This window comes from Mustela erminea, chromosome 17 (genome assembly GCF_009829155.1).
Source record: "Mustela erminea isolate mMusErm1 chromosome 17, mMusErm1.Pri, whole genome shotgun sequence".
Lineage (NCBI taxonomy): Eukaryota > Metazoa > Chordata > Mammalia > Carnivora > Mustelidae > Mustela > Mustela erminea.
Window position 1 is genome coordinate 56,520,224 of NC_045630.1, and position 27,379 is coordinate 56,547,602.

Below are 27,379 nucleotides of genomic sequence, written 5' to 3' on the forward strand. Positions count from 1 at the left end.
CTTTCAGAAAAAAAATTTCATATCCTTGTGAAGAATGTATTGCGTTCTACATGCAACTGCCAAAAACCCAACTGTAGGCAAAAATCCATCTGACAAAATCCCTTAACCGCTTTGATTCAGTTCTTAAAGGAGATTAGTTGTTGGAAGGTCACAGAGAAGCCATCCTACTGCACATGGTGGCTTGGGGTTTCAAAGCTTTCAGTACTGAGGGAATCTCCGTGCTTGATGTCCCTTCTCTCCATGCCGTTTAATCAATGAATCAACAAATAGTTACTGAGCAAGGCTTCCCTGGGGTCTGCAGGTCACCTCAGATGTGCCTCTCCAATTCAATAGCAAGAGAAAGAAAACAGATTTTTCTGACTCCTCTTAAACTTTCCATTTATAAAATCAGAGCTAGCATGAAAAGACCATGGGTCTCCTGTTCCTCTTTTTTCTCTTCCTTGAACCTTTATGGTTCACAGAGAAAAAGAAAATGCTATGTAGCGGAGATAATATATAAGAGCTAAAGGGAAGGAAGGAAGGAAGGAAGAAGGGGTAGAGAAAGAAGAAAGGGGGAAAAGACAGAAGGAGGAAAGAGAGAAGCAGGCCCTTAGGAAGGAAGGTGAAAGGTCAGTGACCATGTCTACAATCCTCCCAAGAAATGTCTCTTTAGTAGCTTATAACCTCCACGTTTACTAGCCTGTTAATTATTACTGCTCTTTAGTACATATCATTATCTACCACTACTTTTAAGCTTTTAGGATTAATTTAATTATCAGTTTCTTAAACCTTCAAGTGTCCTTCTGCTCTCAACTCTAGCAACAGGATCACAGACAAAATGTACATGTCGCCTTAATACCCAAAGCATCAGAAATCCTAAATTTAAAAAATAATAATTTTCCTAAATTATTTGGAAATAAATGAAAAAAAAATACAGTAATAAGGGGCTACTTCTGGCTTTTAGTAAGGGTTCTATGAAACACTACACTATGCTACAAACTGAATCACCATGTCCTACGTGATGACAAGTTACTGCCGCAGACAGTTGTCGAAAAAGACCAACTTAGGATCTGAATACTGTCTCTCTCTAGTTCAACACTGGTTGGCAGCAGGATACTTAACACTGGTTAAGTAGCAGGATTCTACTTAAGCACAACGTTCCTCAATTAACAAAAATAAGGAAACTGGCAAGAGTTTATTGGACACTTGCTATGTGCCAGGCATGGTATGAAATACTTTCTGTGCATTTTCTCCTTTAACCCTTTCCTTCACACACGGGTGTGCATTATTATCTTCAATCTAGAGATGAGCATGGGGCAGCTCAAAGACATGAAGAAACTTTGCCCCAAATCCTAAGCATCGTGGGGTCCAGAGCAAAGACTGCAACCCAAGTCTGACTCCAGGATTTTGCTCCTTACTACCCGGTAGCCAACACTTTATTCCTACCCTTCAACTTGGAGAATCAAGGCCAGGAAAAGTGAAAACAAAGTTTTAATTATAATTTACCTAAAACCCTACTTGGAATTTCCACGTCTGCTTTGAAATTGCTCCCTTTTCCCTCAACATGAATTACTAGAGTCTTTTCTTTCACTTATTCTTGATAAGCAAAGCTAGTATTAGAACAGTAAACCGTGAGGTCACAGCTAACCATGACCTTCTGAAGAATGTTTCAGTCCAAGCATGCAGTGCGGCACTCCAACACCTTAAAAAGCTTGGTTTTTGAAAAAAGCTTAAATATAAACACTATGTTAACACTTAGAGATTAAAAAAAAAAAACTAGTTCAATAGATAAAACTCTTTGGGGCATAAAGAGGGGCTGATGGCTCTTACATCCTACTGAGATTGTAAATTACAAGTCAATGCTTTTTCACGTGCTGATTAGGTCTGCAGAAGGCAAAGCAGTAACAGAAAAATCAACACCTGAAGCTCCATTACTCCGCATGCATCTACACATGTACAATTACACATCTATGCAGAAGCATCTGAATGTTAAAAGGAGGTAAAATATAAACACGGCATTCTCTTCTGTTCCACGATGATGCGATTATTTATACCATCTGCAGGTGGCCGGAGGTGTGGCTCAAGAGACCAGCTCAGGTCTGTGTCACCTTGAGACACAGCACACCTAGAGACAGTCCTTGACTTCAAATGCCTGTGGGTACCTGCGGGTCTCCAGCACAGAGACTGAGCCCTTTCATTCCTGTGCACCAGGCACCCACTAGGTCCACCCTCCAAATCTGGCTTCTAAGGGTCCCCTTTTTCACCCCAACTTTTATGGCTAGAGGTTTTTTCCTTTCATTTCCTTTTAAATAAGCATAGCTGGTATCGGTACACCAAACAAAGCCTGAGGTTAACACTTCACATGGGTACAAGTTGTTAACATTTCTTGGTCAGAGGCAAATTTATGAATACAACAATTTTTACATACAGAAACCATCTCTACCAGCAAAAGGCAAAGGGGACTGTAAAACTTGGTCCTTAGAGAACTCAGCCAAGGTATGCCTGGGTGAGAACCCTGACGTTAAGAGCCAGCACCTCTCCCGGTATCTGCATGTGTCATTACCATACTGCAGAAGTTGCTTCTAGAGCAAATAACAGTTTTCAGCGAGATCGAGGTTCCAAAATAATCCAGAGACGTGGGAAAGGAGAGAAAAGATAACTGTATTCCAGAAAAGCTAAGGAACAAAATGACCTATTCCTCTTCGGTCAAAGCTTGAGGACTTCTAGCCCACGTTAAGTATGACCTTCCATGAAGGAAGCCCTGAAAGATACAGATTTCCTTTTCGTTTCTAAAATAAAGGTACTTACCGGTGAAAATCCATAAGTCACCACACTGTATACAGGATGACACTGGCCGCCCTTCTCCATGGAAGCAGAGAGTAGGACCTGCCAAGTTTGGGAAGACATCTACTTGGGTTGACTGGAAAGAGGTGTGCGGGGGTGGGGGGCGGCGGGGGAAAAAAGACAGACTTTCCCTTTAAAACTGAACAGAAGCAGATACCACATCACATGACCTTTTACCGTAATTTCTATTAAAATCATTTCATGTCTGGTTGCCTCTGCTCTCCTGGCTCATTTGTATTGTTTACAACAAGTCATTGCACTGGCAGCGAGTGGTGGCTGAATCCATGGTTACCCGTTTTTACATTCACTAGTTAAATGGCACGCAGCTCTGCTGTGGGTTTCAGGGAGCAAGCTCTTAAGAAACCACAATCCAGCTATCCATCAGACTAATCTGAGAGAAATTAATCTTATAAACGTAAGTATTGGCGCATATTAAAAATTGATAGGAAGGGGGCATGGGCTTTTACTGGTTGGAGTTACGAAAGTGGACAAGCTGAGACCTGACTTCGACTCTGAGAGCATTTGGTCTGTGGTCTACATCCAACAGCCATTCGTGTGGGACATCGAAAAATCTTTCAAGGGTAATACGACCACCCTTTAAAACAAACCCAGCACCCCTCAAAATTCCATGAGACTTTATCTTCTGCGAATGTTCTCAGGATCCAGAGAGTGCCTAAACACAGATTTCACCAGACTGCAATCCCAGCAAAGTAACTTAAACACATACATACAAGACAGTAAAACACCAGACAGACAGCCCTGGGTAGGATTCAATTAAGGCAAAACCTCAGTGGAATGCTCTTTACGAGTAAATTAAAACTGCAAACTAATATGTTTTACTGAGAGCGAGAACGGTACAAATTCATTCTATTGTCTGTGAATTGATGTGGTTAATTCTTTAAAAACAGTCCCCAAAGCAAACTTGTTTCTCAAGATGGACATGACCAACAATTATAATTGCTAATAAAAATTTAGAAGTTTTATAGTTTAATGCCTGCAATAATTGTCCCACAAGTCACATCTAAATGCTAAATGAGAACAGCAAATAGTTAAAGCTAACATATTACAACCCCATCTACTGCAAAGTCACTGTATCAGAAGCTAGAATTGATTTGTTTCCTCAGAACGAATTGAAAATGAATGTAACAGAACGTCGGAAAAATCCCTCCTGCACTGCTAATCGGATATTGTATAATGGTTGATTGCAGCTTTGCCCCGTGCTATTGCTGCCTAAATCATACATACTTACACGTTCTGGGTTCTTCCAAGAGTTTGGTGCAGTTTCAAGGACAAATGTCTTAAGGAAGCCTCTCTACTGTGCGGCAGGGAGCCTAGCTCGGATCTGATGACAAGAGCACGGTGCTAAATCTGACAACAGAGAAGGAAACTTCCTGCGTGAAGAAGAGATCTTGGAAAGTCTCAGGGTTAAAAAGGCTGCTTTAACTGTGCCGGTTGATCTGCTCCCCGGTTGTGTATACACAGTAGCAGCTGATCTGTGTTTGCAGCCCTGCAGAAAGGAACCTTTACTGAAAACCAATGGCATCACATTTCAGCGGAGCTGGTGCCAAGGGCTGGAGAGCAGAGCAACCTTTGACAACTTCACACAATTCAACCCAGCCGACTTACCACAGGTCGGGGACGGCCGTGGAACGTGTCCCCCCACTGGGGTTCATCTCGGGCATGTTAGCGCAGTTCCCGGGAAACCAAACACTGTTACCAACTGGTCTCCGGCAACGGTGCAAGGTATCGTCTGCACTTATCTTAAATACGGTCTCTGGTCTCTGCTCTCCTCATCTACCACGCACTGTGTTGTCACAGAATTTTTTTTAATGCATCCCAAGTTTAAAAAAATTTTTTTTTTTCCCATCTGTGTCTTATGTAAACCTGCAAAGCCACAGTGTGTTCCTCCTCTTGAGAAGTTAACACTCTCCTGATGTTCCTTCCCAATAAACAGAGGGGGGCAAAAATAGAGGAGAGCGTGGTGTGGTAACTCACGCTGTGTCCTGCTTCCCAGCCCAGAGTCTGGAGCTTTAAAGTCACTGCTTCGTTGGAGGCCATTTTATTATTGTTCGTTACAAACCAGGCATGACGGCAAAACTTCACGTAGGAGAAGCCGCCGGTATGGAGAGGCCGTGAGGATACGGACAGGAAGCTAGCAGTGAAGAACTCGGGGTACGCCCCTCAGTCGTGGAGTCACCTTCCTCATCCCCCCCAAAGATGGAAAAGAATGGAAGTGCTAGCCTTCGCTAACTCCGAGAGGGGCAGTGAGAGAGTGTCAGAGACGGAAAGCGTGAGAACAAGAGAGTGAGAGAGGGAGACCCGTCAGTGTAACCAACTTAATCCAAGCTACTGGTGAACCACTTTGTCTGTGTTCCCCGTGGCCCTTCTTCTCCTTCTGTCCCCATGACAAGTCTAGGTTATGGGATACTAGATGCTCTTTTCTCACTGTTGTGCATTTTACTTCCAAGGGCAGAAATCAGACCTGACAGTTGAACAAAAGGCCATGTTCACGGTGTCAGACAGCACAGAGAAGTGTTCTCCTACTTATCTGAAAGCCAGTCGAGGAGCTGCCTGTGCAACGGGCACAGTATTACCCAAGGCCTTGGCTTTTTATTTTGGCCACGCTGTTGTCCAAAAATCCTAATTCCCTTACGTTGGAGAGCCCACGTGACATAATGAGAAGAATCTGGGCCCTGGTACCACGCAGATGTAGCTCCTCACCCTGACCCTGGTACTTCCTACTTACAGGAGGGTGGGAGCTGCTTGAAATCTCGGAATGTCTGTTTCCTCATCTAGGAAACAGTGACAACGGATCTACAGCACTAGATGACTGTGAAGATGGAAAAGGTAACATATGTCAAGGGCTTGCCACAGTACGTGGCATGCAAGCACACACACACATTTCCTGAGCCTCCTCTGGCAGATCGGCACAGTGCCAGACACGGCGGGCAGGGGGGTGGGGGGCACAAAGTCAACTGAGACACGGGCCCCCACGCTCGAGCGCGGTTGGCGCTCTCTTTCTGCCATCCTTCCTATAGTTTGTCTCATCTCTATCATAAAGCATAAACACACTTTCAAATACTCTTCTCGTTTGAGCCTCCTAAGAGTCTTGTGAGACAGATAAAACTGTACCCAGTTTGCAAATGGCAAAACCAAAGCTTAAAGCAGCAAGGGCTATACGCCTAGTAAATGACACACTGAACGCCAACCCAAGCTCTGACTCCGTTTTATACGTTTCACAGTGTATAGATATGAATTTGCCAAAAATAATTCATTTTTTGCATAATTCTGCATTATACTGCCATCCTTATTGTACTATTCCATGTATATATATATACTGTACTTCCCTAAAGATCGACTTAGAGTGACTGTATCTTAAAATTACTTTGTATTCTCTGACAGATCTAGCGTGATACGTGAGCATACTCTGCATTTAAATTTTTCCTATATTTAAAAGAAACTCAAGCTGAGTCCATTTTGCAATCTACTGTCAATGTCACAGAAAAATAGAACTCCCCATCAGATAAAGATTTGGAGGCAATTTGTGGCCTTCTGGTACTCATGCTATCTGTGTCTTCAATTATTTCCAAATAATTATATACCTGTCAAAGTTTTTAATGACACATGATTAAACCTCCCAAAGATTGTTTTCTTTGTTTCCTCTTCAGCATATATTCTCTACTTTGAGGGCCTAATGAACGTTGATAAGAGCGATTAAATATTTACTTTTAAATTCAAACTTGATCCTATGACATCCTGATTTCTAGGTTCCCTTCAGTTTCTAGGTTAACAGATCACAAACTGTAGAACTGCATTACCTTGTGAATCAGAGCAGAGCACCGGGCCAGGCTCAGGTACAATCTCAGCACATTTTTGGATCTGCCTTTTTTTTCTCAAATGTAGTATCTATAAAACAACCCAAATTTATTGATCTACTGCTTCATTTTGTTCTTGAAGATGTAGACCACTCCTGATGGAGGAATTGGCTCAATATTTATCACTGAATCATACATAAAAATAAAAATATTCTTCAAGATGGGATCGGGGGAAGGGGCCTGCGTGGCTCAGTGGGTTAAGCCTCTGCCTTGGGTTCAGGTCATGATCCCAGTGTCCTGGGACTGAGCTCTGTATCGGGCTCTCTGCTTGGCGGGGAGCCTGCTTCCCCCTCTCTCTCTGCCTGCCTCTCTGCCTACTTGTGATCTCTGTCTGTCAAATAAATAAATAAATCTTAAAAAAAAAAATGGGATCGGGAGGGAGACAAACCATAAGAGACTCTTAACCTCACAAAACAAACTGAGGGTTGCTGGGGGAGGGGGGAGTGTTAGTGAGAGGGTGATTGGGTTATGGACACTGGGGAAGGTATATGCTATGGTGAGTGCTATGAAGTGTGTAAACCTGGTGATTCACAGACCTGTACCCCTGGGGCTAATAATACATTATATGTTAATAAAAAATTAAAAAAAAATTCTTGAAAGATCTGTAGAGTATCTAGAGCTTGCAGTTCAACTCATGTATTACATTAATTAGTTCTGTTGCATCCTGGAAATCTTTTTTTTTTTTTTTAACTGGAATTTGTATCATTATTTTTAAGCACATACTGCCAAACAATGATTGCTTCCGCCTTAACAAAAATCCAGGAAATTTAGATTAATATCAATGTCATGGCAAAAGTACAAATCACAGGCAGTGTTTGAGACAAGCAAAACCATTTCTGAATACACTGTTTTTGGTTTCCAAAATCATTCAGTTTTTTAAAAATTTTTATCCATATTTTTAAAGTCATTCAATTTTTTTTTACACAAGCTGTGGCCATCTGCAAGGGAATGTAAACACTCTCCTTAGGTACTGACATTGTGTAAGTTAAGATTATCATGCTTGCTACAGTCAACTGTCCAATAGCATACTACTTCCTGCTTCCTCCCTAAATAAAGTAATATGGAAAATACCTACCACAGTTCTTGGACCACAGAATAAAAAATATGCCTATGAAAGACCACTTTGGAGCCAAACAAGTTGGCCTGGGACTCTGTCAAACCTGGGTTGACCCAATGACTTTTTCTCACCACATAAAACTAAATATAGTTCTCAAGGGCTTTATATCCATGAGTCTCACTCAACCCTCACAGCCAACTTGGAAGTAGATGCTCCTATTATTTACATCTTTACAGATAAGACAAATTCAGAGAATTTAATAGTGTCACAAGATCATACAGGCCATAAGTGACCCAGCAAAATGTTAAAATGGATGCCCTCACTCTGACTTGTAAGCTTTTCCACATAACACACTGTAACATACTTTCCCTTGAGGAAGGATGTGCACACCTTAGTTTCCACCTTTTTCCTTTTGATTTCTCATCCAACCATCAATTAACTGCAGACCAGGCTGTCTGAGACATACACACGCACGCACGCACGCACGCACACACGCACGCACCACCTCTCTCCTCTACCTTCACATGCCTTCCATCTTTGTGTCTCTCACGTCTGGGCCAATTACTTCAGAGAATAATTTTTCTCTCCATTTTTATTCACTCTCCTGCTTTTCAGTGCATTTGGGTGTCAAAAAACAAATCTTATCACAGGTGATAAACTTGGAAGTAGTGCTAATGTTACACTATTCCAAGGGAAAGGAAAGCCATATACTTTGCAACCAGCCTCTAAAAATCCTGAAAGTTTCTTAAAAATCCCTTTCACACACTCTACAATGGTTTCCATCTATCTTTTTAACTCCCAGTTATATGTGCATTTCTCTTAAACATCAACCCTCCAGAGTCTAGATAAGTGATAAACTATCATTCAGTTTTATTGCCTTTATGTTATGTTTATCACTTGTATCATAATAGAACTCTTTTTCATATTTTTTCATCACTGATACACAGTATTTCACTCCAATAAGTTAACATAGGCTTTTACAGTCTATTCTAGTGAAAGGAGTCAGTATTTAAGATTGTTTTATGTAGGGGAAAAAGTGTGTTTTGAATAGCTCATAATTGATCTACAAATGAAAAGTTTTTATGTAAATCTGACTGTCTAAATTTCATGAGGCTTTCATTTCAAACCACTAAACCTGAGCTCATTTCTTACTCTACCTCCTAATATTTCTGGTCATGGCCAAAGGCCAGACTTCAGTAAATAATTAGTTGATAGAATGGAAATCAACAGCAGTATAATTAATTGGTCGATTCATTACTAATCAATCATTTAATGTAGAGTCACAGAGGTGAAGTAAGTTGGTGACCATCAAGTCAAATGCCCTCATTTATAAATGAAGAAACAAAGGTTCCCTGTTCTCAGATACAGAAGACAACCCGAACATACTATAAACTATGCTTATGACCATTTCAACTCATCCTTAGCTAAAGATCGATGTTCAGCCATAGACACATTAGCCCAAAAGAGCAAATTTCTAGCTCTGAAGGTGATTGAGCCAAAGGATCATCAGGTATTATGTCCCATTTCTGCAACCTTTGGAAAATAAATGTTCCTACTAAATAGAAAATGAATTTCTAATAACTGAATTAAACTGTTCATCTAAATAGCCAACTTTGGATTTCCCTCCACACATAATAACTTGGAAAAATATATAGCCTGTGTTTACTATAGCACAATAGCCACAGTCTCTAAGAAGAGCTATAACTCGCTAACAATTTTCCTGATTTATGTTTGAAAACATACAGGGCATGAAATGACTTCTGCAACCTTACATTTTCCTCAAGAACACTGGTAGACAGAAGATATATTCCAAAAATCATGTTGGGTTGCTTGTTAAAGCTCCATTTTTAATAGAAATGTGTGATAAGTAATTACGCATGTCCCACCAAAAAAAAAAAAAAAAGTCATTAGATTTTCCCCCCAATTACGAGAAGAAAGAAAAGGAAGGGAGAGAAGGAGGAAAAGAGAAAGGGAAAGATGGAAGCGGGGAAGAAATTCTGATAAAAGAATCTATTTTCTTATAATGTTTATATATTGTAAAAACTGATTGCCTTCTTGAGTAAGAAAGTGCCATAAATATTCTTCCAAGGAGTAGCTTGTGGATAATGTATGGTTATCTACTGTAACTCGGTACACATGTTAGTTATTCTTGTTCTTATATTTAACACATATGGAAATCTGCTTCACAATCTATAATTGTGCTAATAAAAACAGGTATTTGTGAATATAAATTATATTGGTCATAAAATCAGCCTTATTAACCTAATATATCTTAGAGCAAGAATGAATTTAAATGGGCCACTCTGGTAACACAGATATCCGGAAACACTGTTTATTCTACTGTAGAAGTATCTATCAGAATAACACAAAAGTTTCGCTATGCTTCACATAACGTTAACATCTTGAATCTGAATCTTCAAAACAGTAAAAAATGAAAATGTGAGGCATGCATATTTGCGTATAAGGGAAGTAAAATAAGCACATTCATTAATTAGCACCTTTCCTAGAGTCCCATCCAGGTTATTTATTTTAGCAGGTGGGCCATCGGAAACAGCCATCAGGTCCCTAAGTCAATAAAATACCTTCCGAATCTCCAGTGTTTTGCATTTTATCACAGAGATTCCAAAGACATTCAACCTCCTTTAAGGTAACTCTGATCCTTTCCCTGTTTAATGAATAAAGTATCCATCATAAAAGAAATATAAACAAAGGCCTGATTTTAAAACTATGGATGATGCTTCTTCACAAGTACAGGTAATATATCGTGCATAATGGTATAAATGCACTATAAAATGGGGGGTACCCCTCGGTGAGTGTAAGGGAGGTGGGCTTTATAACCAATGCAAAGGAGAGGGTAGGCTAGGGAGGTGGGGGCCCTTCCGCACTAGAAATCATCAAGATTAAGGAAATGAATGGTACCTACTCTTCAAGAAAAAGAAACCTGCCCTAGCTATGGTGCTGAAGACACACAGAGACTTAGCATTATCACACTGTGTATTTCAGAAATGTATTTCAAGATGTGCAAAGATTTCTCCAGTTACTTGAATCTGAACATCCAAGACGATCAGATTATGTGTCTATGTTCTACATCAAAGGCCTGTACACATTCTGCAAACATCTCTTAAAAGAAGGCTCCACAGGCCCGGGCCACCATCAATGATTCCAACATCAGGTACTATTAGAAATGAGGCTCAAAAGAGTCAAAGGAAGATCATCCCCCGAGAAAGGTCCTTAAACTCTCCTAGAGCACCTCACCCCCACCGGCCAGCATGACGGCGTGACAAGCACATAGAACTTAACCATAATTCCCCGCGTGGGTTCTAAAGGTCCAACTTACTCTACTGGGATGGCCATGTTAACCTAAAAACCGAATTGCAAAGCTGAATTATCTCACGGTTTTAAAAGACCAAACACAAAGAGACAAGACAAAATGTCTTTGTTTGCACCAAGGCTGAGGACATGATTTTTTTTTTTTTTTTTTACTTTATAAATGATTTTGATATTTTAAAGGACTTTTTAAAAAAAAAAAAAAAACATGCTAATCTAAGACCTAGTAATTATTACTTCAAAACGACAGAAGCTATTGTTCATGGAGAAATTTTCAGTTGGTTTTCTCATACCCGTGGTTCAATTGAAAGATTTACCAACTGCTCCCTGGAGAAAACATCAGATCTGCATTTAAATGGAGATAGAGTATTTCCAAATGCACAGTACCTAGAAGGCAGATACTGTCAAGGTTTCTTAGTGAGAATAACTCAAATTGTATTAGGTACATCTCAATGCTGTAGTCATCTCCATTCTCATAGGGCTCTGTTTCCATCCCATTCTTTCTCCTCGGTGCATTCTTCATAACATTTGTCCCAAGGAGTTAAAATTAAACCTTGCTCCACTGCAAAACCCCCACACGAACAACCAGCGATTACTACTGTACATATCATTTCTGATGTGTACAGAAAAAAGACCACAGAAGATAGGTTGGCCAGAAATGTTAAATAATTGAAAAGTATAATGACTTAATAGAGTAGTAAGCTTCGTTTACAATGCAGCCAATTTAAAGCCATAAAAATAGTGTGTAAAAATTTTATCTTGTGGTTGACCATTACATATCCTATCTATTATTCAAAAGTATCTCAACACTGTTTTTCTTCATTAATGTGGCTTTTGGCATTTCCCTCAAAATCTTTTTGGTCCTGCAGTTTTCCAACAATTTTGAAACAAACACAAAATTCCTGCATAAAGTCACCTCACCAGGATCACGAGCTCTTCCATATCTAATTGAAATTAATTTTATAGGTCAATCCGTAAGGCATTCTCTAAGTTCCTTGAAGATGATTTGTTTGGCATTTAAGGCAGTCAAGCCCACAAGACATTTCAAGAAAGAAACAAGACTACAGCTACTTGTATCGACACATCTGTAAACAAAAGGAGAACCTCATAAATAACCCCTTTCCTGGGACACATAATGCAGGGTTTGTCTATATTAGACAACGTCACGGGGCATCAGGAAAGTTTTGCCTTGAGTGTTTGACTAAGGTGTGCATAGCATGTCTGTGAAGGAGAAAAAAGAGATACTTGGGATCCATTTCAAACATAAGCCCTTTGGGGCACCTGGGTGGCTCAGTGGGTTAAAGCCTCTGCCTTTGGCTCAGGTCATGATCCAGGGTCCTGGGATGGAGCCCCTCATCGGGCTCTCTGCTCAGCGGGGAACCAGCTTCCTCTTCTGTCTCTCTGCCTGCCTCTCTGCCTACTTGTGATCTCTGTCTGCCAAATAAATAAATAAAATCTTAAAAAAAAAAAAAAAAAAAAAGTAAGCCCATTAACACTGGCAGGTGCTTGCTAAAATTCTAGCTGCATCCCAAATGTCTCTAGTTGGGTTTGTCTCTAACCAAACAAGGTGACTGAGAACAGCCCCAGAAATTCTCTGCGACACTTTCCCCATCCTTCCGCGGTCTGCCTAGCTAGTCATACCTTGTCTTGCTGCCCTGCCATTCTCATGCTGATTCAAGTTCAGAACTCAAAATGAAAGATGAAATATCTTGAAGATCACTTAATATTGAAATACCGTTGCAGTAATAAGCAGTGCTCAGTTGGAGATGGGAGCATGGTACTCTCCCGGTAACCTTTTAATTTCTGGAAAAATGGTACAGAATAAATTGAGTGGCACACACATGGAAACCTAATCGATTGATCTGCTCTATTTTGTTAAAGCACCACCTATCAGAAACTGTCTTTGCTCCCTGTCGCAATCCCTGTTCAAGAAGACCAGCGGATTTAGTCACACCATGCACAAAGATTTAAATGCCATTTTGATTTACTGAAGAAAGTAAATCATCTTTCCTCCGTGTTCACCGCCTCCGTCAACGGACAGTCCTAGGTGCCGTCTGACACTGTTCTCAATACACACTCCTCTCTGTCATGGGAGTTGACAGAGTTACAAGAATTGTTTTAGTAAAAACAACAGTCATGCATAACACGCAAGTACACTGGGTCATCTGGGCCTGTGTCATGATATACTTGAACCTTTTCGTATCTGAAGGGGAAAAAAGTGCCATCAGTGTCACTTGATTTCCATCCACGTTTTCAGGCACCTCATTTCTTTCGGCTATGCCTCAGCTCAGATTTGAGAACTGTTTAAATTTCCCTCTCTTTCCCACAATGATAGGACCATCTCTTAGGTTGGCTACCTCATTCTGATAACATCAAATCCACTGGACAGGGGAAACAAAAAAACAAACAAACAAAAAAAACCCACCAACAACACAGAAAGCGTCCTGACACTCTCCCCCAATCCCACTCCCTGCCTTCTCCTTGAGGACACTTCTTCCTCCTTTCTCTTGCCTGCTGCTTCTGAATTTGGGCATTTTCCAAACACACTCCCCTATTTGGGCTTTGGGCAGCGTGAGAAACAAAGAAGAGTTTCTCTTCAAAACTAGACCAAGTCATTCAGCTGCTCTGAAACACTTCAAAACATCCGCAGTTCTCTTGATCCTGCCTTAAAGTCTTAAGCAGGAGTGTTTTGAAAGTAGTAGGAGGTCATATGTGCACCTAACAGCTTCTCTTAACTCACATGCTGGGCATTTTTCTTTTTCTTCTTCTTCTTTTTTTTTTTTTTTTTTTAAGAGAGAGAGAGAAGGAGAAGGTGCAATTTTCAACATTGCCCTCTGGTTTACGTTAGCAAAATCATTTGCTTTCCGTGTGTGTCTGTGCCCCCATCCCAGGGCCAGTGGGTCTGGTACTACAACACAAACACAGCAAACGTGCCTCCTCAGCTCCAGAAGACCCATGTGGCAATTCACAACATGACCGAAGCAAGCACAATACATAAACACATACATAATCACTGCACAGCACTGAGGCAAGAGGGGGGTTTCTCCAGGCCCTTCCGGACTCTTCCAGAATTGCTCATTAAGATTCTGAAAGGGGGAGGGGCTGCAGCTAGGAAAAGGTTGCCAGAAGGGAAGAGAAGGGGAGGAGGGGGATTTGCCCTCAGTGTCTTTCTCTCTCTGAGAATCTCCCGTCACCCAACATGGAGTGGGGGGGAGGGGGGGTTCTATCCTGCAGCCTTTTCTGACATACTTGAGGGGAAGGAGCGGGTGGGTGGTTTGAAATACTTAAATGACGGTCGGGTGACCTCCGTGCAACTTCAGAGACTCCCTCCCTCTGGAAGGTGAACGGGTTGGGGAGCCGGGAGGGAATGAGGCATAGAGGGCAGGAGGAGACACCTAGGACTACGGCAGCGGCAATCACCAGAAGGATTTCCAGCCCACGACAGCAGTCTCCAACTCCTGACACCGCCCTCTCCCCCCAACGACCCCTTCCCCAGAGCCCCTCGCCCCAGAAGACCCCGGAGGACTCACCCCGACCCCTCCCAGTCCAGTGCCCTAACTCTGCCCTCACTCTTTGCCACTTTACCAAGCCCTGAAGTCTATCCAGGGAGGGGGATGGGAGAGGTGTTTAAAGAACGAATCTCATTGCAATCAGAATTTATCCGTGTCTCCAGCACACACGCCGACAGTTTTGCAGTCATGGTAAGGCAAGTCGACAAGAGGTGGAGGGTACTTATGGTTGTGTTATTGAGGGAGGGGTTGCTTTTCTTTTTTTCTTTTTTCTTTTTTCTTTTTTTTTTCCAAGAGACTCTAAACAAGTGAAGGGGGGAAGGGGGTAGCGATAGAGATTTCAACCAGGACTGCAAATCAAGAATGCCCCAGATGCAAATGTCTGTCTCCAGATGTTGATGATAAGGATTTGGACCAGTTACCTTGGCAGGGTCAAAACTGCAGCAGGTTAATCAGGTGAGTCGTCGGGGATTTTAAAGAAGCCGAAGCCGGTTTCTTTGGCTATGAAAGTCTACAAAACCCCCATGCAGGAACATTGCACATCTTACACACGCCTCCTTTAACTGGGCTCCCGCGACCTCGGCAGGCGAGGGGGTGCTGGCCGGCCCGCCGGTGGCAAGGGCACGGCCACCGGCTCTGCCCCCGCGGGCGCGGGGCCGGCCTGGCCCCCGGGGTCCGCGTCCCGAGCGGCTGTGCACTCACCGAGCCGGGCTGCGAGGGGCAGAGGGGCGCCCGCGGCTAGCCGGAGCGCCGAGGCGCCTCCCTTTTCTCTTGGTAGCGTCGGTCCGCACTCCCTGTGACCCAGGACGTCATGATGCCTGTCTGTTTTCTCAATGATAACTTGGCAGAAGAAGAGAGAGGCTGCCAGGTTCTCCTCGGGTGGTTACGTGGTATGTGCACGTTTCTGTTTGCATGCGTTTCTCTCGCTCCCTTTTTAAAAATAAATATCTGTGTTTGGAAAAAAAAAAATCCCCGGCACTGTCAGGATTTGATTGCATTATTGCGTTTGCATAATTGACGCCTCCGGGTGTGTATCTGTGTGTGGATGTGCGTGTGGGGCTTTTTTTCCCCTTTAAATCCTGCCGCTCCCGCCGCCGCAGCAGCCGCTGCAAAGGGGAAGCAAGCATGCGTTCATCTTTTGTCTTTCATTTTACCTTCAGGGTGACATTCAGTGCCAACTGCTCCCTTTTGACCGTCGCCAATCCCCGCCTGGGCAAAATAAATTTTAAAAAACGTGGGGGGAGGGGAGGGACCGGCCCCCGCAGCCCCAGCGCCGGGTGGCGACTCCCTCCGTTAGCGGACCCCAGACCTACCCCGACCCACCTCCCGCCCCTGAAAAACCCTTTTCCCTTCTACCCACCGGGCCCAGGCAGAGAAGCGGCACCAAGACAGCGAGGAGCATCCACCCCGGGCCAGACACTCATGTTCGCGGCTCCTACTTGCTGACTTGCATCTCGGATGCCTTCTCCGTGTGTAGGCCTCTCACAACTGGAGCTATTTTTGTCTCCCAGAGATGTTCTTTAAAGCCTTTTAAAAATGGGAAGGGGGCAGGGAAGAAAACCGGAGGGGGTAGGGGAGGAGGGAGAGAAATAAAAGCCCGAGCCCCCTAGGTGAAGGGCTCTCCAGACACATCAGGAAATTTGGGGGGCTTCTGGCGTGCGACCCACCAGGGGAGTTTGCAAGGGCAGAAGGGAGAACTAGCTCTTTATCTGAATTCCTCTGCAACAGCAGGAAAACTTTTCCTTCGTACAAAGCTAGTATTGCTGGCTAGTCCCTGCATTTGTCATTTTTATAATTATGGTCTCTCGCATCCGCACGAAAGGTCTCAACCATAACTCCTCATATTTATTTTTGCAAACATGAGAATGTATTTGACACGGTGTGGCCACGTGACAGGTAAAGCAGAGATCGTGTCCCCTTTAGGACAGTTAGTTTCTGTTATTTGCACGTCGGTGTGTTTTCTGTAGTTTCTATTAATCATAACACTGTGCATATTAATCACCATATGCGCATTACTGAAAAATAAGTATCTAGTGCCAGGTCTGGCAAATATTTCGCCCTCCTTTATTGTGGATTCCCCATGTGGAGCAGAAGAATGGGCTTAGGAATTTTATTCCACATGCTTTCTTGTTGTTGTTGTTGACCTTGGTCACCATGGTGGACTGGTAAAGTCACTGTTCTCACAGATTCCAAAAAGCCCCTAAAAGATGACAGCACCAGCCAGGGTGCAAAAAATAAAGTGTGGAGGAGGGTGTCACATCAGAAAAGCAAAGCTGACCGGGAGGAAAAACTTTCTGTCTCACCCAAGATCATCCTCAGCTGCTGTAGGTTTAAGACTAGTTTACCTACTTGAGAGGTTGCCTAAATGAAATGAAAATTGCAAGTAACTTTTCACTTTAGATTCATACCCCAAGGATCACTGGCAAATTCCATAGGGAGAATATTGTAATTATGCAAAGGCCAGATGATGGGAATTGGAAGAGAACCTCAGTAAAGTAGCCCTAAGTGCGTGAGGGCCATTGACTAATAGATCCCCAAACTAGAACGGTCCTCCTCACCCTTAACAACCAGACAGCTCTCTGGCCCTGCGATCAGGCTCCTTAGAACGCCAGAAAGATGGAACTGTGCAGTCCTGTCCAGTGCTTAGAGGTCATCCGTGTCAAAGATGATTCTAAAAAAGGCCAGGAAGGGCCTATTCAGAACTCGAGTGGGTACCGTCTACTGATGCTACTGCTAACATTTTAGTGACTATCCAAGAGTCCAAGAGAGGCTTGTTAATATTCAATCTTTCAACCTGCTTCTCTAGCTTTATTACTTATTAGCCTTAGAACCGGACCTTTAAAGCGTCACTGCAAAAAGGGCGGGGGGTAAAAAGAAAGAGCCATAAAAATTTGACTCACTTCAATTCCTTGAAACCCATTTTTCTTTCCAGACAAATGCCTTCGGTGCTGTTTGCCACCAATCCACATGGCGTGGAGGCAGCCACGGGGTGAGATGTCTGAGCACTGAGCAAGGAGTACAGGCAGAGTAACTCCCCTTCTCTGGGTTTGAACAGATCCTTCCTAAACCCGGATTCTCTGAATCCACCTCTGGCTAAGAGCTGCTCTCTGTTGTTTATTCGAGTCCAAACTCCTCAGACGACATTCAAGTCTTTATTTTGTGGCTTCACCCTAAATATAATAATTAATATTGCTGTAGCTTGTTTGGTTTAACTTTCCAACCAAATCAAAGCGGCCCCCCCCCCAAAAAAAGTGCTTACTAAGATGGATGGAATGCATGGAAGGTGCTGTCTTAAAACTTGCTTGTGGGGTACCTGGGTGGCTCATCCCTTAGGCCACTGCCTTCCGCTCCGGTCATGATCCCGGGGTCCTGGGTTCGAGCCCTGCATCGCGCTCCCTGCTCAGCAGGAAGCCTGCTTCTCCCTCTCCCACTCCCCTTGCTTGTGTTCCCTCTCTCACTGTCTCTCTGTCAAACAAATAAATAAAATTTTTAAAGATAAAAATAAAATGTGCTTGTGTTTAGAACTCGTAACTCCTCCACAAGAACAGGAGAGAAGGATTATTGGTATTCCTATTCTACCCAAGGAAACTGAGGCACCAAGAAGTTAAGTCATTTGCCCAGAATTACCCAGCAGGGGTTCAAATTCAAGTGCCTTGAGCCCTCACCATCAAGTTCTCTGCTTACCTACCTACGGACTCAACTTCATGTCTGCCCCCTCACAACCTGCTGTCTGGCTGCCCACCCACTGCACAGGTCACCTTTGTTAACCCCAAGGTCACAGCCAGAGCAATCCATGCCCTCTTCTGCCTCTTTGGTATTCAAATTCTCTCTGTTGGTCAAGGCCAAGTTCAAGACCGACTTTGCCCACAAAGCCATTATTTACTATTATTGGGTGTATTGATCATTCTCTCTCTTTGTTCCACACTGTTCACTTTTACGTGTGACATCACTGTTCTGTATTTCTGAGGTTTATTTTTCATCTCTTCTTCCTCTCTCAATTCCTTTCTGACAGCGTTATGCTTTTTTTTTTTTCCCCTGCCTCTTCCGGTTTGCCTAAGTACGACCCCAGCTATCCTTAACTCGCTTCCGGTGTACTGCTGGACACAAAACTGCCCTTTGGAGAGCTAGGACGCCACTTTTCAATCTGACAGAAATTGCAAGTTTGATGTGGCAAAAGTTTTATCCTTTTAACTGAAAAAATTGCAAGCTGGCTTCTCCATATTTCAGACAGTCCATAGAAAACAACCAATTAAGATCAGAGGTGGGATTATGCAATTGGAGAAGCATATGACAATGAGGGTGAGGTCATGAATGTGGGGAGTGATGGACAAAACTCAATCACTGTGGCTTTTTAGCTGTTATGATCCTCCTTCTGCCATATTTTGAATTTTCTGAGTGTCACATTAATATTTCTCTTTAGAATTTGGAAAATAAGCGAGGACTCGTAACTGTGACCGGTGACGCCATCATGCATCTGCTACTGACCAACTCTGTGTAACCTCCAGCAAATTATTTAATAACTCTGAGCTGCAGTTTCCCTCTTGCACAAGAAGAGATTTACCTAGTCTCCAAGGTCCGTTCAACTCTAACCTTCTACAAGTCTGAAACAGGATGTGGGAGAGAAAAAAAAAAAAGAGGGCTCAGCCTAGGAAGCCTGGGGTTTTTTTTGGTGGGGGGAGGGGATACAAAAAAATAATGCTAAGGAGCTCAGATAAAGCCAACAAAGTCCTTCAGTCTAATTTCTGAGTATACTTAAGGGTAGCTCAAAACACTAAATCCATATATGAAAATATTTTCAAACTTGCATTTTCTAAGATGGTCTGATTTATATAGGATAAAATAATTAACTGAGTGTACCAACAGCCCACGGTATCAGCTACAATATTATTGGCTGTCATTCACGCTTACCTATAACTTACTTTCTTTCGAACACAAGCAGATTGTTACAGACCTCACTTGACAGGAACCAACCTTTTTTGCCTGGACTCCAATCAGCTTGAATTAAATCGTGAAGCTAATTGAAGAGCTACGGGTTTATGGTGAAGAGACTTGGGGAGCTAGAACCAGACAAGGGTCTCCTACATATTTCCTCTGTGCAACTAACTCTGAGAAAGCCTCCCTCAGTGTTCCTTTCCTTATTTATCCTTACCAGAGACTTACAACTCACTGACCTTCTCACCGGCTTTGGTTAGGATACATGAAACAGCAGAAGCAAAAGCACTCTTCCCACATAATGAAGTATTATCATGGCAAGTGGACTGCACTTTACACCAGAGTTGATATTCTAAAAAATGGTACAACATTAACAGAACATAAGGTCCCCTGGCTGAGAATCTAAGTTGATTTCTACTTGCTAGTTATAGGACCACAAAGTCCTACAGCTAGCTGAGGGCAGAATCAGGATGATTGTGCAGAAATCACTTTGTTCCAGTCCATACTCAAAACCTGGCATAAACCACAGGCAAATATTACAGCTCATCACATCAACTGGGCCCGGGGCAGTTAGAAAACCTATTTCAAACAGAATTTCAGGGGTGCCTGGCTGGTTCAGCCATTAAGCATCTGACGCTTGGTTTCGGCTCAGGTCATGATCTCAAGGTCGTGAGACAGAGCCCCACATCAGGCTCCATGCTCGTGTGGAGTCGGCTTGAAATTCTTACCCTCCCCCTGCGCATGCTCTCTTTCTCTCTCTCTCTCAAATAAAAAGAATCTAAAATAAATAAATAAATACATACATACATACATACATACATACTACAGCGGAAATTTATACCATGCCTCTGACATCGAAAAATGAAAACAATTTCATATGGGACAAAGGTCCTCAGGCCAGATTGCGTGATAGCTCTAAGGACCCACGGATAGATTAAGAGTCTGAAAGTTGTAGTCAAAATGCATGTGTGTGTGTGTGTGTGTGTGTGTGTGTGTGTGTGTGCGCGCGCACGCATGCGCGCCCACATTGTTCTCAAGAGAAGCCCTGTAATGTTCATCACATTCGCAGAAGGGTTCATGACTCCAGAAAGGCTAAGAACCACTGATGTAAGAATAGTTTATTTCAAAACTGAACTTAAAGAGAATAATACATTCCTTTAAGCCGAATGCCGTGCTGACTGCCACACGGACAGTGTGTAATAATCACCACTGTTCAGAATTATGGCCTTGAGACACAATAAAAGCTTCAGTCATCAAAGAAATTTATTGTCAAGGTATTTTACTTACCTGACACGGGACAATGTACCAGTCTTTCAGAAAGATCTGAATATTGAAATAAAATAAGAAGAGGTTTCTGGTTTTGTTGAAGCTGCCTGGACAATTCTGTGTGTGCTAAGAAAGATGAATTGCATGTAGGAAAATACTCATTGTTTCTGGGAACACAGTTAAGGTCTGCTCAGCTGTGAGGAGGCAGAGAATGAAGGCCTGGACCAGAAGCGTAGCAGTGAGATGGACAGAAGGGACTAGAGAGGGATCCGGCAGGAACCTGGGATCAACGGACCGAAGGACCTGGCTTGGACAACGAAAGTAATGATAGCATGTTAAAGACGTACAAATTAAGCCTACGCTCAGAAAACAGTGAATTCGGTTTGGGATACACCAGGTTTAAAGGCCTATCAAATAGCCAGGTTCCACTGACCTCGGGAAAGACTTAGAAGAAATACGTCACTGGAGAAATGTATTTGGGAATCATCAGCGAATTGGCAGTGGTGTCAGCGGTAATAAAGATGGGGCGAGGGAGATGATGAATGGGAGCATCTGAATTAAAAACTGCATTTATTTGAATAACGTCTAATTTGTAAAATATAAAACTACATAATACTCAAGGCAAAACAGTGTTCGTTATTTTAAATATTTAGAGACACCTGTATTTAGACCATACATGTCTTGAATAGAACTATACATCTCAGATTTTATTTTATACACAGGACTTTCTGGAGTTCTTCATTTCAAGGCACTTTTCCATTGGATATAGTGCATTCAGGGCCTGGGTTCAGAAGGGAGAAAGGCTTTTCTTTGGCAACCAAGTTCAACTGGAAAAAGTCATCAAGATGTCACCTGATGCCACATGTTACCGACGATGTTCTCAGCATGTGGCCCTGCCAGTTGCTGAACCAGCAGAGGAAACTCAGTGTCATGGAAAGAACACTGAACTCGGAGTCAGAACACTTAAGGGGGAGTCCAATTTCTCCCTCTGACTGCTTTGTGCGACCCTGGGAAAGTCACTCAACTGCGTCTACCCTACATTTCCTCTTGGACAACTGCCCGGTGCCCCGGGGGGATGATCCCTCCAGCACTGGTGTGGCGGTGATCACCACAGGGTTGGAACGAGGGAAACCAACCACGTGCTTCCAAAGTCCCCTCCTTGATGAGCTACTCCAGGGTGCCATCTCCCACTCTCCTCCCTGTGATGGCCCAGGGTGACCCACCACCTCTCCTCTGTGCCGACACCAACACATTTTTAGCAGTCACCGTATTTTATTGTAATATCGTTCATATGTCTGCCTCTGCTACTCAGTGGTAAATGCCTTCTGTGTCATAAATGTTTTAGTTATCTTTTCACTTCTAGTCCCTAGCACGCAGTAGGTGCCCGATGAATGTTAAATGAATAAACTATTATCCAGGGAGACCATTTGCCTATATCGGTTCCTACTCCATGAAAATTCTTTAGATAATCTGGGAGGTGGAAAAGCAGGGCCAGCCTTACAGATCCACAGCCATAAGCTCTCCTTTATCAGGGTTTTGCTCCCAAGGGGCCCCTCGCTGCATTACATGCACTGATTATGCTACCTTATGTATACAGTTCTTATACAAGAAGGAAGCAGGTCATTTCCTGGTCATATTTAAATGTAAAATGCAAAACTGCTCCTCCCTCCAAAAAAAAAATTATATATATATATATATATATATATATATATATATATTAGCACTGATTTTGTTTGGTCCTGATACATAAATGCTGCATACGAGGTTTTGCCAGAAAGCTAAGGAAGGGAAGATAAAGAGGGTGAGAGACAGCCCCGGGAACACGGAGGAAGGCTGAATGGCTATCACAGAGTGGTAGAAAGAACCTAGACCACAAAACCGAAGGTCCTGTGTCAAATTGCCGGAGAATGACCTTCAGCTTTATGTGATCAGATATGGCATCCTTAAAATGGAATCATAGTGTTTAAGCAGCAGAGTTACTGAGATAATGGATAAAAGAGCCAAATGCCCTGTCCAAACAGGTGCCTGATAAAAGCAAATTCTCTTCCATTTCTTCCTTCTTGCCTGTTTACCTTTCCAGAAGAAAAAGGAATCCAATTCACAGATTTACAACCATGATCAACTTGTAAGCTTTACTCCTGACTAGGCTCCTAAAAAAGAGGACCACAGAGATTAGCTGAGACCAGTGATCTCCAAACTTTGCGGCATGCTGGGATCCCTTAGAAGCTCTAAACGATCTTGATCTGCAACATGTGCCCCACAGCAATGAAATCGGAATGTCTGAGGGTTGGAGCCAGGCAACGGTATTTTATTTTGGGGGAAAGTCCAAGGGGTTTCAGGGTGACCCAGAGTTTGAGGGCCATTGGCTAAGGTAGAGAAATGGGCCTTTGGCCAGTGAATTCGTCTAATTAGAGCCCAGGAGCAGTTCTTCACTCTTTCCCAGGCCCAGAACACTTATTCCTCCCCTTCTACCTTCCTTCGGCAAGTTCTTTACAAATGACCCCTAGACAACGTAGTGCCGGTAGAGCAACTCATCCCAAGTACCAAAACAGCAAACAGAAAAACACGTCAGGCAACTGTATTTGTAGTACTTTATCATTTAAAAAGTGCCTGAACCCCTCATTGTATTTACTCCTCGCTACAACCTCGCACAGTGGATATTATTATGAGGCCCAATTTACAGAGAGTAAAATCAAACACAAGAAAAGTTCAACTCTCAAGAACCAAGTGGCAGATTGGCATCTCACGCTTGCGTCCAGGGTTCCAGAACGGATGCAGTTTTCCTGGACCGTGCGCCTTTAGAAGCCTTACTGTTCATCAGTCGGCGGGGTCACCGCCACCTGCGAAGGCTGGCCCAGAGCTATGGCTTAGCTGCTCTGCCATGTTGGAAAAGGAGCCGGAAGGGAGGGCAGGAGAGAGGGAGGGAGGAAGGAAAATATTTTAAATACATTTGGATTAAATAGGTTCCTTTCCAGTAGGCTTTCTAAATTATTTAATATGCTAACAAGCCCTGTAAATATCTAGAAATTATTATTTCCCAACTGATTGAACAGTGAAACCCTTTTTAAACTCAGCATTTCTTAGGACTAATGTCCCTTGGAATGCCATTAAATAACAGCTGCTTTCCTCACCCGCCCCCGATATTTATTTGTCACCCTTGTAGAGAGGAACCTCCACCCCCACCCCAAGCACCGTATTTAAAACAGAAGGGTCGCCTGGGTGGCTCAGTGGGTTGAGCATCACACTCTTGATTTTGGCTCAGGTCATGATCCCAGGGTCCTGGGATCAAGTCCCGTGTTGGGCTCTGTTCTCAACGAACTGTCTGCTTTTCCCTCTGCCTCTGGTCCTCCCCAGTGTGTGCTCTCTCGCTCGCTCACTCTCAAATAAATAAAATATTTAAAAATAAGTAAATAAAACAGGAACACCACTTTCTCCCCAGGCCAGTCCTCCCTACCTGCTTTCCCACTTTGTTTCTCCATAATCCTTAACACCTTCTAATATAGTACACAGTTTCCTTATTTATTTTGTCTGCGATCTGCCTCATTCTCTCTGCCTGTGTGCTCTATGAGGGTAGGGCTTTTTCTGGTGATGTTTCTCCCCATGTGATATCTCCAGCAGCCAGAAGAGTACCAAAGGGCCAAAGAGAAATGGTCCATGAAAAAATTCAAATGAAGGTAACTTCTCCAAAGTTAGGGTCCCTTTAAGGATATCTTTTCTAATTGTAGCTATCCCTAGAATACAACCTAATGAAGTGGCTGTGATCCCTACCTTATAGGAAAATAAAATTAGAATTAAAGCAATTAGACCTATAAGCAGAGCAAAAAATTGGTTAAGCAAAAAGGTTGTTAAACTGGAATTGATTCTTTTTAATTTTCTATGTAATTATTGTGAGATAAAGTAGACATGGTAGATGTTTCCAATGGTATCTGAGAAACCTAATAAACACGTGGACATCCTTGAATTCATTGCACCCAGCCCTAATGTACCAGGCCAGGAAGCTATTTTCCATCTACCCAAACTGACCAAGTGAGATATAAAAATTCAGCAAGCCTCAGATATAACAATGTTAATCATTGCCTGAATTCAGATTCTCCATAGGTCAAATCATATTCTGAGGAACCTTCTATAGAATTCTGATGGAAACCAGCCTGTAGCTCCAGTGTTAGTTGGGTCTTCCCTCACCAGTTCACAAGGGCTCCACGATATAATAACAGCACTTGGCTTCAGCATAGAGTCGTCCTCTGTAAAGGTCAAAGTGCTGTGAACAACTCAGATATAAGCAGGGATGATGACGGTCCACAGAGCTCAGAAAATGACCCAACTGACCGATTCCTCTCCAAACACCAGATTAACAATGAAGTGGGGGATACTGAGCCAATTGACCTTCCTCTACTCTATGGCCACAAAGCCAGAACCTCTAACATCCAATTACACATTCTCTCACCCAACTGTTGAGAGTTTGTTTATTTATTTATTTATTTATTTATTTATTTATTTTATTTTGCACAGTGGAACCTGTGGGCAAATGAGAAAGTCTCAAGTGAAAAAGTACGGATGGTTACATGGAAAACATCGCTATTGGACACATGCTCTTTCTCACCATGCTTTTTTTTTTTTTTTTTTTTTTTTTTTTTTGACCAACCTCATGGCTTCAGCCTTTGCTGTGGAGACAGTCCAAAAAGATTAAGGAGTGTAGGCAACAGACTCAAACTGCCTAGAGTCAAACTCTTGCCTGACCACTCATCAGGGGACAAGTTACTTATCTGCTCTGTGCCTCAGTGTTCCTCTTCTGAGGTGTAGCTAATCATAGTCTGTCCTAGGGATGCTGAGAGGATTAAGTGAGATAACACATTTTCAATATTTAGCACAGTGCTTTTAGTTTTCAAAAAATATCAACTATTATTATTTTTAGTACTTAGATGCTAATAATTTTTAAATTATAAATTCTAGATCCCATGTCCCAACCTCCCTATTTACCCTGAATATATAAATATCCACTACCATTTCAAACTTACATAAAAACTTGAATTAAATATTGGTCCAACTTTTCAAGTGTATTCCAGCTTATTTGCTCCAGTCTTGAGTCAACTTATCATTATCTGCAGACTCATAAGGTCTCCAAACCAATTTATCTCAGATCTTTGTCTCCTACCTTATTCTACCTCCCATGCCAACAAATCCACATACGTCCATGTTCACTTAAAGTCATGTTGATTTTACCTCAATAATTTTTCTTTCCACTTGTGGGTGTGTGGTTTTTTAAAGATTTTATTTACTTACTTACTTGAGAGAGAAAGAGAGAGAGAGAGAGCACACATGAAGCATGGAGAGCCGCAGAGGGAGAGGGACAAGCAGACTCCATGCTGAGCATGGAGCCCCAGGTGGGACTCGATCTCCCAACCCTGAGATCATGACCTGAACCAAAATCAGGAGTCAGTGGCTCAACTGACTGAGCCACCTAGGGATCTCATGTACATGTGTGTGTATATTTGTGCATGTGTATTTTAAGCCAGTGTTTATTTAGACATTACTACATACCAGGTCTAAACACTGTACAAACATTAAGTCATATAAGTTTTACAACAGCCTCATGAATTCAGTGCTATTATTATTCCCATTTTGAAGATGTAAAAACCAAGGCACAAAGAGGTTGGGAAACTTGCTGAGATTCAACCAGTTCTGGGAATGGGGAGTCAATCTTGGCAGCATGGTACAGAGCTGTGCTTTCTACCACTAACCAGCATTTAAAATAAAAATATGTGTTGAGTTCTCCGCACATTTAAAATAAAAACATTTAAAATAAAAAATAATATTTAAAATAAAAACATTTAAAATAAAAATGTGTTGAGTTCTCCGCACAATATACCCTCACAAAAATCTTATGCATAGATAGGATTAAAATTCCTCTTTTGTAGATGCGGAAACAGGGGCCCATAGATATGATCTGCCACTTCCCTAGCTCAGGTTTCCATTATGTGTTGCCTGGGCTAATGAAATGACCTCTTGTCTCTTCTCTGCACCAACCAGTTGAAATGGTGCTGGGAAAACTGGATATTTACATGTAAAAGAATAAAACAAGACCCCTGTCTTACATCGTGCACTGAAAGTAACCAAACTGAATTAAAGACTTAAAAGTAAGACCTGAACTATAGCAGAATAAAAACCATCTGCAAAGCAGAAGAGTCAACAAAATGAGAAGGCAACCTATGAAATGGGAAAAATATTTACAAACCACATATCTGATAAGGGGTTTATATGCAAAATATATGAGAAACTCATATATGTCGATAGGAAAAAACAAATCATCCAATTTAAAAATGGGCAAAGGATCTTGGCAGATATTTTTGCCAAGGAGATAGTCAAATGACCAACAGATACAGGAGAAGATGCTCTAAATAACTAATCATCACAAAAATGCAAACCAAACCACTGTGAGATATCACCACACACCTGCTAGAATGGCTATCATCAAAAAGACAAGAGATAGGGGCGCCTGGGTGGCCCAGTGGGTTAGCCTCTGCCTTCCGCTCAGGTCTTGATCTCAAGATCCTGGGATCGAGCCCCAAATCAGGCTATCTGCTCAGCGGGGA

General features: G+C 42.5%; 1 protein-coding gene across 10 annotated transcripts in view; it reads right to left on the bottom strand.

Annotated features, from left to right (window-relative positions):
- ESRRG (estrogen related receptor gamma) overlaps positions 1 to 27,379 on the bottom strand; it is a 624,049-nt gene that overhangs the window by 563,166 nt on the left and 33,504 nt on the right. For 2 of the 10 annotated variants that reach the window (XM_032317738.1, XM_032317730.1), the window contains exon 1: positions 15,294 to 15,989. The exons of 2 other annotated variants lie outside the window; for them this stretch is intronic. The gene's annotated coding sequence lies outside the window, so the exon portion shown is untranslated. Of the gene's footprint in view, positions 1 to 4,072; positions 5,005 to 15,013; positions 15,144 to 15,293; positions 16,044 to 27,379 lie in introns of those variants that run through there. 6 more of the 10 variants (XM_032317737.1, XM_032317729.1, XM_032317734.1 and 3 more) reach the window with 5 other exon arrangements.